Source organism: Megascapheus bottae, chromosome 5, assembly GCF_031878675.1.
Source record: "Megascapheus bottae isolate mThoBot1 chromosome 5, mThoBot2.hap1, whole genome shotgun sequence".
NCBI classification, from domain to species: Eukaryota; Metazoa; Chordata; class Mammalia; order Rodentia; family Geomyidae; genus Megascapheus; species Megascapheus bottae.
In genome coordinates this window covers 68,194,423-68,207,821 of record NC_143513.1, presented here as the reverse complement: position 1 = coordinate 68,207,821, position 13,399 = coordinate 68,194,423, and positions in this window count along the sequence as shown.

Below are 13,399 nucleotides of genomic sequence, written 5' to 3'. Positions count from 1 at the left end.
GATATTAACATTTTTTTTGTCAGTTGTGGGACTTGAACTCTGGACCTGGATGCTCTTCAGCTCAGGGACACTGAGTTGTCATTGGACTTTCTCAAGGCTAGAGCTCTACCACTTAAGCCTCAGCACCACTTCTGGCTTTTTTCTATATATGTGGTACCGAGGAATCGAACCCAGGTCTTCATGCATGCTTGGCAAGCACTCTACCACTAGGGCAAACTCCTGGCCCTTTACCTTCCTTTGATGGTATCATTATTGTTGATCCCCACTCTGGTTTCATAATTCTGAGACTGGGAACCAGATGCAAGTCCTTTCCAACCAATATTTTCCCTCCCCTGACTACATGAATGGACTCAAAGCAGAAGCACAAGCTGCATCAATGTATAGCACTCATAGACTCTTTACTAGAGAGCAGAAGAGAAGTTCAGCTGATCCTTGGTTTCTAGTGGGTATCACATCCTTGAATCCAGGGAAATGATGATTGAAAATATTCAGAAAAACAAAAATCACATTTGTTTTGAAAACGTACCTTTTTTTCTTTCCATAAACAGGTACCTACGGATTATAAGTAAACTTAAGATGATTTTAAAGTATATGGTAGGGGGCCCGGGAGTTTGGCCTAGTGGTTAAAGTGCTTGACTAGCATGCACAAAGACCCGGGTTCGATTCCTCGGTACCACATACACAACCAAGCCGGAAGTGGCAGAGACGAGACACAACCAAACCGGAAAAGTGGCAGAGACAAGACTGCGACGGCGACAGAGAGCGAAAGAAGCGAGCTGAGCTGAAGTGAACAGAGCCCAACCGAGTGGTGGCCGGAGCGAGTGGGGCCGGAGCGAGCAGGACCGGAGCGTGCGGGAGCGAGCCGAGCCAGAGCCAGCGAGGCCGGAGCGAGAAGGGGCCAGAGCGAGAGGGGGCCGGAGCGAGCAGAGCCAGGAGCAAGCGAGAGCTGGCCGGGCCGGAGCGAGCGCGGGCCGGAGCGAGAGGGGCCAAGAGCAAGCTGGAGCGAGCCGGGCGGAAGCAAGCGGGGCCAGAAAGAGAAAGGGGCCAAAAAAATAAAATAAAATAAAGTATATGGTAGGATATACAAAGGTCTGGGTCAAGTCTTTTTAGTGTGTGTGTGTGTGTGTGTTGGGGCTTGAAGTCAGGCCTTGCACTCCTGCATGCCTTCCTCCTGCTATTCAAGGCTAGTGCTTTATGGTTTGAGCTATGGTTTGGTAGTTACTTGGAGATAACAGACTCTTGGATTTCTTTGCCTGGGCTGGCCTCAAACCATGTCCCTTAGATCTCAGCCTCCTTAGTATGTATTATACATGTGATCCACCAGCATCTGGTTTCTACATTTTATGTAGCAAACTTGAGCATCCTCAGATGTTGAGATCCATGGCGGGAAGGGTCCTGGAACTAAATCATGAACATTGAAGGATGGCTGTACTCACAGATTATTACCTGGGAGCAGACACTGCTGCTCGAAGGACCCAGCCTCTGGGAAACGTTTTCTAGCTCAGAATCTGGCTTTCATCTACAGCTGCAGTCATTAAAGTGTGCCTGAGAAATAAATGGACCCCTGGGCAGGCATTAAATCTGAGGATAATATATACAACTGAATTTCTTGCCAGTGGCTAAATGTGTGGAAAAGTGAAAACAAGCTTGTGTGGGACCTATAGTATAAGAGGATTCAACTGTACACAGTCAGGATCATTGTCTCTGCTGCATAGACAAGAGAGACAGAAAGGTGAACTAATTTACCACGTGCACAGTTAAGTGACTGACCTGAACTCTGAAAATCTGCTCTCTTTGGCTAATGCTTCTTCTTTCTTCTCTTTCTTTCTTTTCCTTTTTCTTTTTTCCTTTTTTTTTTGCCAGTCTTGGGACTTGAACTCAGAACCTGGGCTTTGTCCCTGAGCCTCTTTGTGCTCAAGTTCAGCACTCTATCACTTGAACCACAGTGCCACTTGCAGCCTTTTCTGTTTGTATGGTACTGAGGAATCAATCCAAGGGCTTCATGCGTGCTAGGCAAGCACCCTACAACTAAGCCACATTCCCAGCCCATGGCTGATGCTCTTTCTGCTAGATCGTTCTGCCTCCACCTACATTAACTATGCCTGAATCTATAGCTAGAACTTCACTCATAATAATGATGACAAAAGGCTCTCAAAAGCCAGCTAGGCCTCAGATTGCAGTGCAGGCCAAAGAGAATTTTTAGAATTAGACTTTGATTTCAATTCACAGCTAATTTCACCAATCAAGCGGATTTTCTTGTTTTGTTTTGTTTTGTTTTGTCCTGGGGCTTGAGCTCTAGGCCTAGGTGCTGTCCCTGAGCTTATCAGCTCAAGGCTACTGCCCTATGCTCTATCCCTTGAGCTACGGGAATCACACCACTTCTCATTTTCTAGTGATTAATTGGAGAGAAGAGTCTCATGCACTTTAGTGCCCAGGCTGGCTTTGAACCGCAATCTCAGCCTCCTGAGTAGTTAGGATCACCGCATGAGCCACCACATCTGACCCCCAGCTTCACTTCTTATTGACAGGTTATTGGAGTTAAGAGTCACACCAACTTTTCTGCTCAGTCTGCCTTTGAATAACTCTTCTCAGATCTCAACTTCCTCAGTAGCTGGGATTGCAGGCCAGAACCACCAGCATCCAGTTTGAAATTTGGTTTTGTAGATTATATGGCAGATAACTTTGACTCAACCAAAACTAAAACAGGAAACACAAAATCCTCAAAACAACCCCATCAGTGATCTTGAATATTGTAAGTTCATAGGCAGTAGAAGTTAAATTAAAGTCCACTCTGTAATTTTCATCCCAGTTTGGTTGCTGGGAAGGACTTGGATATGGCTTACTCCTCCCTAAGAGGACATTGAGTGTCTGGAGGCAGATCTATCAGGAAGTAGCTGTCCTAAACCTGCCAGTCCCTTTGCTTCTTCCTCTCAAGATCAGGTTTCCACACAGAACCAACCCAGCGATAAGCAGCTAGAGCAGCTGGGGCAGGCTAGCGCTGTACCAAGAGATTAGACAGGAGTTTGACCAAAACCTCAAACTGACGGAGGCATCATTGCTCATCCGCAGCACTGTGGGCCACAGTTGTATTTTATTATTAAATTATTATTATTATTATTATCCAGACCTGGAGCTTGAACTCAGCACCTGGGCACTGTCCCTGAGCTTCTTTTACTCAAGGTTAGCACTGTACCACTTTGAGTCACAGTGCCACTTCTGGGTTTTCCTGTTTATGTGGTACTGAGGAATTGAACTCAGGGCTTCATGCATGCTAGGCAAGCATTTTACCATTAAGCCACATTCCCAGCCAGATGTACATTGTTAATCCTCCAGAATAACTATGGTGTTTAGTTACATTGAATGAACACTTAAACTGGTCAATATAGAAACAGATTATTTGTAACTACAAAAATAATAGAGTGAGGGGCCAGGAGTTTGGCCTAGTGGTAGAGTGCTTGCCTAGCATGCACGAAGACCCAGGTTCGATTCCTCGGTACCACATACATAGAAAAAAAAATAATAGAGTGAAACCTGTTGAAATTGGGGAAGTCAGAAACTGAGCTAGAAGAGTGATGGGGATGAGACTGATTGGAACATACTGTAAATATATGAAAATGAAACCAGGAAATCCTCCCATGTATAATTAATGTAAGTTTTTTTAATGGCTAAGTTAAATACTATGGCTCAAGTTTCCTAGCTACTCAGGAGGCTGAGACCTGGAGGATCTCAGCTTAAAGCTAACCTGGGCCAGGCCCAGTGACTCATGCCTGTAATCCTAGCTACTCAGGAAGCTGAGATCTGTGGATCATGGTTCAAACCCAGCCTAGGCACTAAAGAACATGAGCCCAGAGTTCAAACCCCATGACCCACAAAAAAAAAAAAAAAAAAAAAAAAGCTAGCCTAGCCTAGACAGAAAAGTCCATTAGACTCCATCTCCAATTAACAAGCAAGAACATCATTGAAGGCATGGTTCAAGTTGTAAAGCACCAGCTATGAGCAAGAAAGCTGAGTTCAAGGCCCTGAGTTCAAGACCCAATACCAATGTGCACACACACATACATGTATACATAAATGGTCAATGTAAGACATTTTACAGTTTATATGTTTTATCACATAGCAAAACCAGAAATATAATATTATGGAGTAAACATACCATTTTTCAGAAGAGGAAACAAAGACTTACAGAAAGTCACTCAAATCAGCCTGCTAGTCAGGAGATATATGAGCTAGGTATAAACTCATTCTGTTGAGATATTCTAGCCATAAGGTAAATGCCAAATGAAACCAAAGGAGTCTCTACGGGAGAGGATTGTGGACTTTGGTAGTCTGGTAGGCTGGTCTGGTGCCGGCCTGGTACTCATCACTGTTACAATGATCAGTCTCTGGGGAGATGGACAATTTGAATTTCTCAGCCCAGTCACACCTGCTGGAGCAGACTGGGTAACCAGGCAGTGTCTGCCTCTCACATCTACTTAGTCCCAGGCTTCTAGGTTTTCCACTCCAATTCTGCCATGCTTCAGTATCTGGTGGCTTCAAGATGACATTTTGGCCTGACTTTCACCTATCCAGAGCTGCAGTTAGCACAGCTGAGTTATTTGGTAACAAAACTAGTGTCCACTGATGTTAGTTGTGCCCATTAATTTACATTCCACACTGTTGGCGGGAATGGAAATTAGTATAGCTATCATGGTTCCTCAGAAAACCACCATCATATAACCCAGCTGTAGCACTACTGGACATTTATCCTAAGGAAATAAAAGTTAGCATACAAAAGAGATACCTGTACATACATATATGTTAACTGGGGCACAGCTCACAATATCCAAGCCAAACAAACTGCTTATGTGTTCATCATCAGATGAACTGATAAAACATGATATGTGTATACAATGGACTATTATTCAGTGATAAAAAAAACCAAGGAAATAATGTCAGTTACAGGAAAATGGATTGGACTGCAGGACGCAATATTAAACAATAAGCTAGACACAAGAAAATGAGCATTATAGCCAGAAGCAGGGGCTCATGCCTGTAATCCTAGTTACTCAGGATGTTAAGATCCGAGGATCACAGTTCAAAGCCAGCATAGGCACTGAAGACCACGAGAGTCTTTCTCCAATTAACATACCGGAAGTGGGACTGTGGCTCAAGGGGTAGGGTGATAGCCTTGAACTGAAGAGCTCAGGGACAACATCCAGGCCTAGCATTCAAGTCTCACTACTACTAACAAAAAAAAAAAAAAGGAAGAGAGAGAGAGAGAGAGAGAGAGAGAGAGAGAGAGAGAGAGAGAGAGGAAGAAAGAAACAAGAAAGAAAGAAAGAAAGAAAGAAAGAAAGAAAGAAAGAAAGAAAGAAAGAAAATGAGCATTATAGGCTGGGAATGTGGCTTAGTGGTAGAGTGCTTTCCTAGCATACATGAAGCCCTGGGTTCAATTCCTCAGTACCACATAAACAGAAAAAGCTGGAAGTGGCACTGTGGTTCAAGTGGTAGAATGCTAACCTTTAGCTAAAGAAATTCAGGGACAGTGCTCAGTCCCATGAGTTCAAGCCCCAGGACTGGCAAAAAGAAAAGAAAAGCAAGCAAGGAAGGAAGGAAGGAAGGAAGGAAATGAGCATTATATGTTTTCTCCTATATGTGGAAACTTAAAAACACCCTAAAAATAGAAGGGTTACTAGGGACAGAGGAGGAATCTAGGGGGAAAGAGGAGAAAGGGAAAGAAGGAGGAGGAGAAAGGATAAGTGGGCATGACCAGTGTATATCGTATGCATGTGTGCAAATATCACAATGAACCCCATTCACCTCAGCAATATGTAGTAATAATTGTAAGTTTTTAAAAAATCCTTTCTTTCTCACCAGCTCTGGCTTCTCTCCAGCCTTTGGTTCTTCTTCATGTCTTCGGCTTCTCTTTCATCCTCCTGTTTCTGGCCCACTGGTATCCACTCTAGTTAGGGCAAACCAGCACCATCGTCCCTTGCTGCAGGCAGATCAGCTTTCTCTGTCATACCAGCTCTGTTCCCGCCAGTCACACATGTATCCCCAGGAGATTTTTCAAGATTCCTTTCTCCAAAGATACATATTTTCCTACAAGAAATTATTTTCCCAAAAGAAATATTAGCTGTGTGCTGGAAGCTTATACCTGTAATCATATCTATTCAGGAGGATGAGATCTGAGGTTCAAGGTTTGAAAGCAGCCAAGGCAAAAAAAAAGTCTGTAAGACTCTTACTGCCAAGTTACCAGCCAAAAGTAGGAAGTGAAAGTGTAACTCAAGTGGTCGTGCACCAGCATAGAGCAAGTACTTGAAAAGAACATTTTAAACAAACAGTGATGGGCCAAGCCGAATGTGGTGGCTCATGCCTATGTAATCCTAGCTACTCAAAAAAGCCCAGGAGACTCTTATCTCCAGTTAACCACCAGAAAACTGGAAGAGGCGCTGTGGCTCAAGGGTAGGGCGGTAGCCTTGAGCTAAAAAGCTAAATGAGATGTGGGGTCCTTGAGTTCAAGTCTTAGTACACACACACACACACACACACACACACACACACACACACGCGCGCGCGCGCGCGCACGCACATGAGACAGTCCTGCTATATTTACCATCTTTGCTGTATGAGATGCTGTCCAGTCGGCAGGCATTGGCCATAGGTGGCCACCAAGCACTTGAAGTGTGGGTGGTGCAAAGTAGAATGTGCTGTGGGTCGAAAACTCACACCGGATGTCCCAAAGCCTTAATGAGACATTGAAATGTAAAATATCCCATTAGTGATTTTTGTCTTAATGACATGCTGAAATCATAATTATGGGGATATACTAGGTTAAATAAAATACATTATAAATGTTTTTTAAATTTTATGTTTATGGAAGTAAGCTCAGATTTCTCATTAAAATTTTGGAAATATTTTATTTGGAAAATGTCATACAAATTCAGTATTTCATATGTTCTTTAATGACTTTATTTTCACTTTTATACTTCTTTAATAGAAAGAAAGTGTGACTTTTTCCATTGGGCTACACAGAGAGCCTTAAGCCCCCTCCAGTGTGAGTGCATCATAAAAACATAGACAGTTCCTGTGAGTGCCATGACATGAACTGGTTTTCAGTAAGGTATTTAGTGCGTTGTTAAGGTTTGGCAAAAGCATTTTTGGGGAGCATCTGTCTATGCCAGGTGTCACAGTGGATTCTAAGAAGGTACAACATGTAGAGCTGTTCAGTGTTCTGTATTGTATAAATAATGATACAATGCAAATCTTTGTGGTGCCACCAAGGAACTTTCTACAAGCTGGGGACCTGGGCCCTGCCACACAGCAGCAGGCGGAGGGGGAGGGTGGAGGGCTGAGATGACTTGGAGACCCAGGATCCTTTGCCTCTGGAGCTGTAGGTTAGAGTAGAGGCCTGGAGGGCTTATTGAGTGTTTCCACTGCAGGAGGGTTCTGCTGTCCCGTAAACGCCGAGGCCCTTGCTCGGCTGCCAAGCATTCCGTGCAGGATCCTCATAACCCCACACGCCTGAGGCAAGGCGTGCCAGAAAGCAGAGGCCAGGCTATCCCAGGGCTTGTAAACGTCATTATTTTTGACACGTGTGACTTTGGCAGCCTATTTAATCCTTGTTATGGGTCAATCCAACGGCAAACCTGACTTTGTGTTTCCAGTCTCACACCTCTAGACAGAATCCTGCCCACTCCATAAATGGGCTGAACAGCCACCTGTGTGTCTTGCACTTGTATAATCCAAGAGCTTCTGGCACTCTCCCAGCTCAGAACTTAGACTGCCTGAGATTAAGGAACTGTCTACTAGGAAATCACCAGGGAAAGTGGAAGGGGTTGGAAGTAAATGTGGGGTCTCAGATTATTGGGTCACCTTCTGGGAATGCAAAAAAATCATTATGGAGTCTGTTCTTATTAATATTGCTTCTTTTTAAAATTTTTAATTGTAATTAATAGAAGGGTTGCATTATATTTGCCAGATAGAAGGCACATTCCTTTATAATATTGCTTCTTAAACCCAGTATGGATTGGGCTCTGTGATGTCATTGTGTCATCACTGTCCCCATCTGTACCCCAAACACCTACGCAACTGTGCTTGAAGAACAAAGAATTTAGGTTTTTTTGGCTTCAGTCCTGGGGACTGAACTCAGGGCCTGAGCATTGTCCTTGGGTTTTCTCAAGGCTAGAACTCTACCACTTGAGCTACTGCACCACTTCTGGCCTTTTCTGTGTATGTAGTACCAAGGAATTGAACCTGGGACTTCGTACATGCTAAGCAAACACTCTACCAGTAGGCCAAACTCCTGGCCCTGAAGAACAAAGTATAAGGGCCACATGTTACTGCAGAAACCATGTTTACATGTAGATGGGCCGCAGAGGAGAATACTTAGTTATAAAAAAGCATATATAGGAGCCAGGAGTTTGGCCTAGTGGTAGAGTGCTGGCCTAGCATGCACAGAGGCCCAGGTTTGATTCCTCGGTACCACATATATAGAAAAAAGCCGGAAGTGGTGCTGAGGCTCAAGTGGTAGAGCTCTAGCCTGGAGAAAGTCCAAGGACAGTGCTCAGGCCCTGAGCTCAAGCCCAGGACTGGCAAAAAAAAAAAAAAAAAAAAAAGCATATATAGAGATGACTGGAGCCATGAAAGTTATTTACTGTTAAGTTGTTGAAATATCAACTATTCAAACTTAAAAAACAGAACAAAACTTGCTGTATGCCAGTGCTTTAATACTTATAATTCCTGAGATCTAAAGATCAGTCTGAGGTACAAAAGTCTGAGATTACCTTCAATTAACCAGCAAAAAAAGTTACATTGTGGCTGCCTGCCTGTAATCCTAGCTACTCAGGAGACTGAGATCTGAGGATCACAGTTTAAAGCCAACCCAGATACTTTAAAAAATATATTTTTATTGTAATTAATAGAAGGGTTACATTATATTCACCAGACAGAAGATGCATTACTTCACAAACATTGATACCCTTTCTCATGTCTTGATCCCCATTTCCCTCCCTCCAGCCCAGATACTTTTATCTCTAATTAACCACTGGAAAACCAGAAGTGGCATTGTGGCTCAAAAAGAAAAGTTGGAAGAGTGATTCAAGGATTGGGAATGTGACTTAGTGGTTGAGTGCTTGCTTAGAATGCATAGATGCCCTGGATTCAATTCCTTGGTACCACATACATAGTACAAGCTGGAAGTGGTGCTGTGGCACAAGTGGTAGAGTTCTAGCTTTGAGAAAAGCCCAAGGACAGTGGTCAAGCCCTGAGTTCAAGCCCAGGACTGGCAAAAAAACAATAAAGATAGTCATGACAAGAAATGTGTATGATTTGTATCTTCACTTAACCAGAAAAAAAAAAAGCTGGAAGTGGAGCTGTGGCTCCAGTGGTAAAGTGATAGCCTTGAGAAGAAACCTCAGAGACAGTGCCCAGTCCCTGAGTTCAAGCCTAGGACAGCCATAATATAAGAAATATCTAGGACTGGGGGCCAGGAGTTTGGCCTAGTGGTAGAGTGCTTGCCTAGCATGCACGAAGACCCAGGTTTGATTCCTTGATATTACATACATAGAAAAAGCTGGAAATGGTGCTGTGGCTCAAGTGGCAGAGCTCAAGCCTTGAGGAAAGCACAAGAACGGTGCTCGGGTCCTGAGTTTAAGCCCCAGGACTGGCAAAAAAAAAAAATTATATCTTTCTCTTTTTTTCTTCCTTTTTTTCTTTTCTTTCTTTCTTCCTCCTTCCCTCCTTCCCTCCCTCCCTCCTTCTTTCTCTCCTTCCTTCCTTCCTTCTTCCCTCCCTCCCTCCCTCCCTCTTTCCCTCCTTCCTTCCTCTCTTTTCTTCTCTCTCTCTCCCCCCCCTATCTCTTTTGTCAGCCCTGCCTTGAACTCAGGGCCTTGAGCACTGACCTTGGGCTTTCTCAAGGCTACAGCTCTTTATTTGAGCCACAGCCACACCACTTCCAGCTTTTTCTGTGTATGTGGTATCCAGGAATTAAACCTGGGTCTTCGTGCATGCGAGGCAAGCACTCTACCAACCACTAGGCCAAACTCCCAGCCAGAAACTTTTTTTTTTTTTTTTTGCCAGTCCTGTCCTCGGACTTTCTCAAGGCTAGAGCTCTACCACTTGAGAGTCAGCACCGCCTCCAGCTTTTTCTATGTATGTGATACCGAGGAATTGAACCCAGGTCTTCGTGCATGCTAGGCAAGCACTCTACTACTAGGCCAAACTCCTGACCCTAAAGCCAGAAACATTTTTAAAGGCTTTTGTGCAGCTTGTATCACAACTTTAAGAGACACATACCATTTATCCCACAGCTCCTCTTGTAGGATTCTGTGATGGTTCATTTATCTTGTCAACTGACTGGATTAAAGGATGCCCAGTTAGCTTGTTAAACTTTAATTCTGGGTGTGTCTACAGGGGTGTTTCTCCCAAGAGATCGTCATTTGAATCAGTGGAGTGTGTAAATAATCCACCCTCACCCACAGGAATGGGCACCATCGGACATATCCAGGACAAATGCACCCACTCCGGGCTTTCACACTGCTCTTCCCTCACACAGCAGAGTACTTGTTTCTTGAGCCTTCAGCTGTTAGGACTTACATTAATAGGTCTTCTTCCCCCTCTTCCTGCCTTTGACCCTGAGCTGGTGTTACTTTATTAGTTCCCCTGATTTGCCTTTGTTCTTAGATTGAATGATACCACTAACTTTCCTGGGTCTCCAACTCTCAGACTGGTAGAAGTGGGGTATTTCTTGACCTTTATTCCCTCCCATTATAAATCCCACCATATATATTCATATCGATATATGTATCAATATAAAGATCTATAGATTCTCTCCATGTATGAATGTATGTATGTGTGAATGTATGTATGTATGTCTCTACTATCTATCTATCTATCTATCTATCTATCTATCTATCTATCTATCTATTTACCTATCTATCTATCATCTATCCTATTGCTTACGTTTCTTTAGAGAATCCAAGTAATATAGATGGCATCCCCCACCCCTGGAGAAATATCTCCTTCATATTTTCTGGTTCTTCCTTTTCAGTATAAACTGTTGGCTTTAATATAACCTCAGTGCTCATTCACTTTAAGTGGTGAAGTTCTGGAGTGCTATATCCACTGTTCATATTTGCCTGTAATCTGAAGTCCCAGGCACAGGTATGAGCTAGGGATGCTGCCATGTGCTGAACTGGGACCCCTGATATTAGGGGCACTACAGACGAGATGTCCTAGGCTGCAGCTGCTTCCTCCTCCTCCTCCTCCTCCTCCTCCTCCTCCTTCTCCTCCTCCTCCTCCTCTTCTTCTTCTTCTTCTTCTTCTTCTTCTTCTTCTTCTTCTTCTTCTTCTTCTTCTTCTTCTTCTCCTTCATCCTCTTCCTTTCCTTCTCCTTCTCCTCCTCCCCCTCTTTCCCCTCCCCCCTCCCCCTCCCGGTCCTCCTCCTCCTCCTCCTCCTCCTCCTCCTCCTTCTCCTTCCTTCTGTTTGCCAGTCCTGGGACTTGAATTCAAGACCTGAACACTATCTTGGGGCTTTGTCAAGGCTAGTGCTCTACCACTTGAGCCATAGTTCCACTTCCAGATTTTTCTATGTGTGGTACACCAAGGAATGAAACCCATGTCTTCGTGAATGCTAGGCAAGCACTCCAACACTAGGCAAAACTTCTGGCCTGCGACTTTTGTTTTTATTGTAACAGATGGATAACAGCAGGATAAAACTCTCTACCTCTTGGACTGACTAAGTACTGTAGTTTGCCTCCTCATGTTCCACCATTGACTATCCTCAATGTTCACCATGCATTGCGTGGTGCCTGGATGTGTGTAAACACAATTGACCTAGGAATAGATAACACATATGTAAGTGCCAAACTTTGGGATGCTCCATTCCAGTAGGTGTTGGGCTAAGTTTTCCAGGTACGTATCTTCTTCAGGAGTTTTGCACTGATGTGATAACAAATTGAACTGGTCTCATAGAATTGTTATGATAATTTAAATTGCCATTGTTGAAAATACCTGATAATATTTATCCACACTATGATATTAAATATTATATGAGACTTGCCAAGTGTCAAAGCTTGAGTGTTTTATCTTTAAGAATATGAACACTTGGGACCGGGAGTTTGGCCTAGTGGTAGTGTGCTTGCTTAGCATGCACGAAGACCCGGGTCCGATTCCTTGGCACCACATACTTAGAAAAAGCCAGAAGTGGTGCTGAGGCTCAAGTGGTAGAGCTCTAGCCTTGAGAAAAATCCAAGGACAGTGCTCAGGCCCTGAGCCTAAGCCCAGGACTGGCAAAAAAAGAATGCGAACACTTAAGCCGGGTCCCGTGGCTCCATCATGTAATCCTAGCTATTCAGGAGGCTGAGATCTGAGGATCAAGGTTCAAAGCCAGCCCGGGCATAAAAGGACCTGAGACTCTTATCTCCAATTAACCTCTAGAAAATGGGAAGTAGGGCTTGGCTTAAGGGTAGTGCAGTAGCCTTGAGCTAAAGAGCTCAGGGACAGCGCCCCGGCCCAGTTCAAGCCCCATTACCCACAGGGAAAAAAAAAAGGAAACGAACCCTTGCAGCTGGACACTGGTGGCTCACACCTGGAATCTTAGCAATTCAGGAGGCTGAGACCTGAGGATCATGGTTCAAAGCCAGGCCAGGCAAGAAAGTTCATCAGACTCTCATTTCAAATTAACCACCAGAAAACTGGAACCTGGTACTGTGGCTCAATTGGTAGTGATAGTCTTGAGTTGAAGAACTGAGAGATAGTGCCCAGGCCCAGAGTTCAAACTCCACAACAACAGAATAAGAATAAGAATACTTGGACCGGGAGCATGGCCTAGTGGTAGAGTGCTTGCCTAGCATGCAGAAAGCTCTAGGTTTGATTCCTTGGTACCACATACACAGAAAAAGCTGGAAGTGGTAGCTAATTTATAGAACCCTACCTTGAGGGGCCATGAGTTTGGCCAAGTGGTAGAATGCTTGCCTAGCATGCACGAAGACCAGGGTTCAATTCCTCAGTACCACATACATAGGAAAAAGCCAAAAGTGTGACTGAGGTTCAAGTGGTAGAGCTCTAGCCTTGAGAAAGTCCAAGGACAGTGCTCAGGCCCTGAGCTCAAGCCCAGGACTAGCAAAAAAAAAAAAAAAACAAAAAAAACCCTACCTTGAAAAAGTTTAAGGTCAGTGTTCAGATCCTGAGTTCAAGTTCAGGCCCCAGGACTGGTTAAAAAAAAAAAGACACTTGTCTTCATAAAAGCAGACTGAAGACAGCTAATTATCTCTTTTGTCTCCCAGTCTTCAAGATGAAAACACAGGTTTTATCCTACAGGTGAAATTGCACAAAGATGGCATCCTTTTGGAAACCAGTTTAACTGCTCTGAATTTTCCTGCACTTTGACCTTTGGCTTCCTAGCTTCCAACTTATGAGA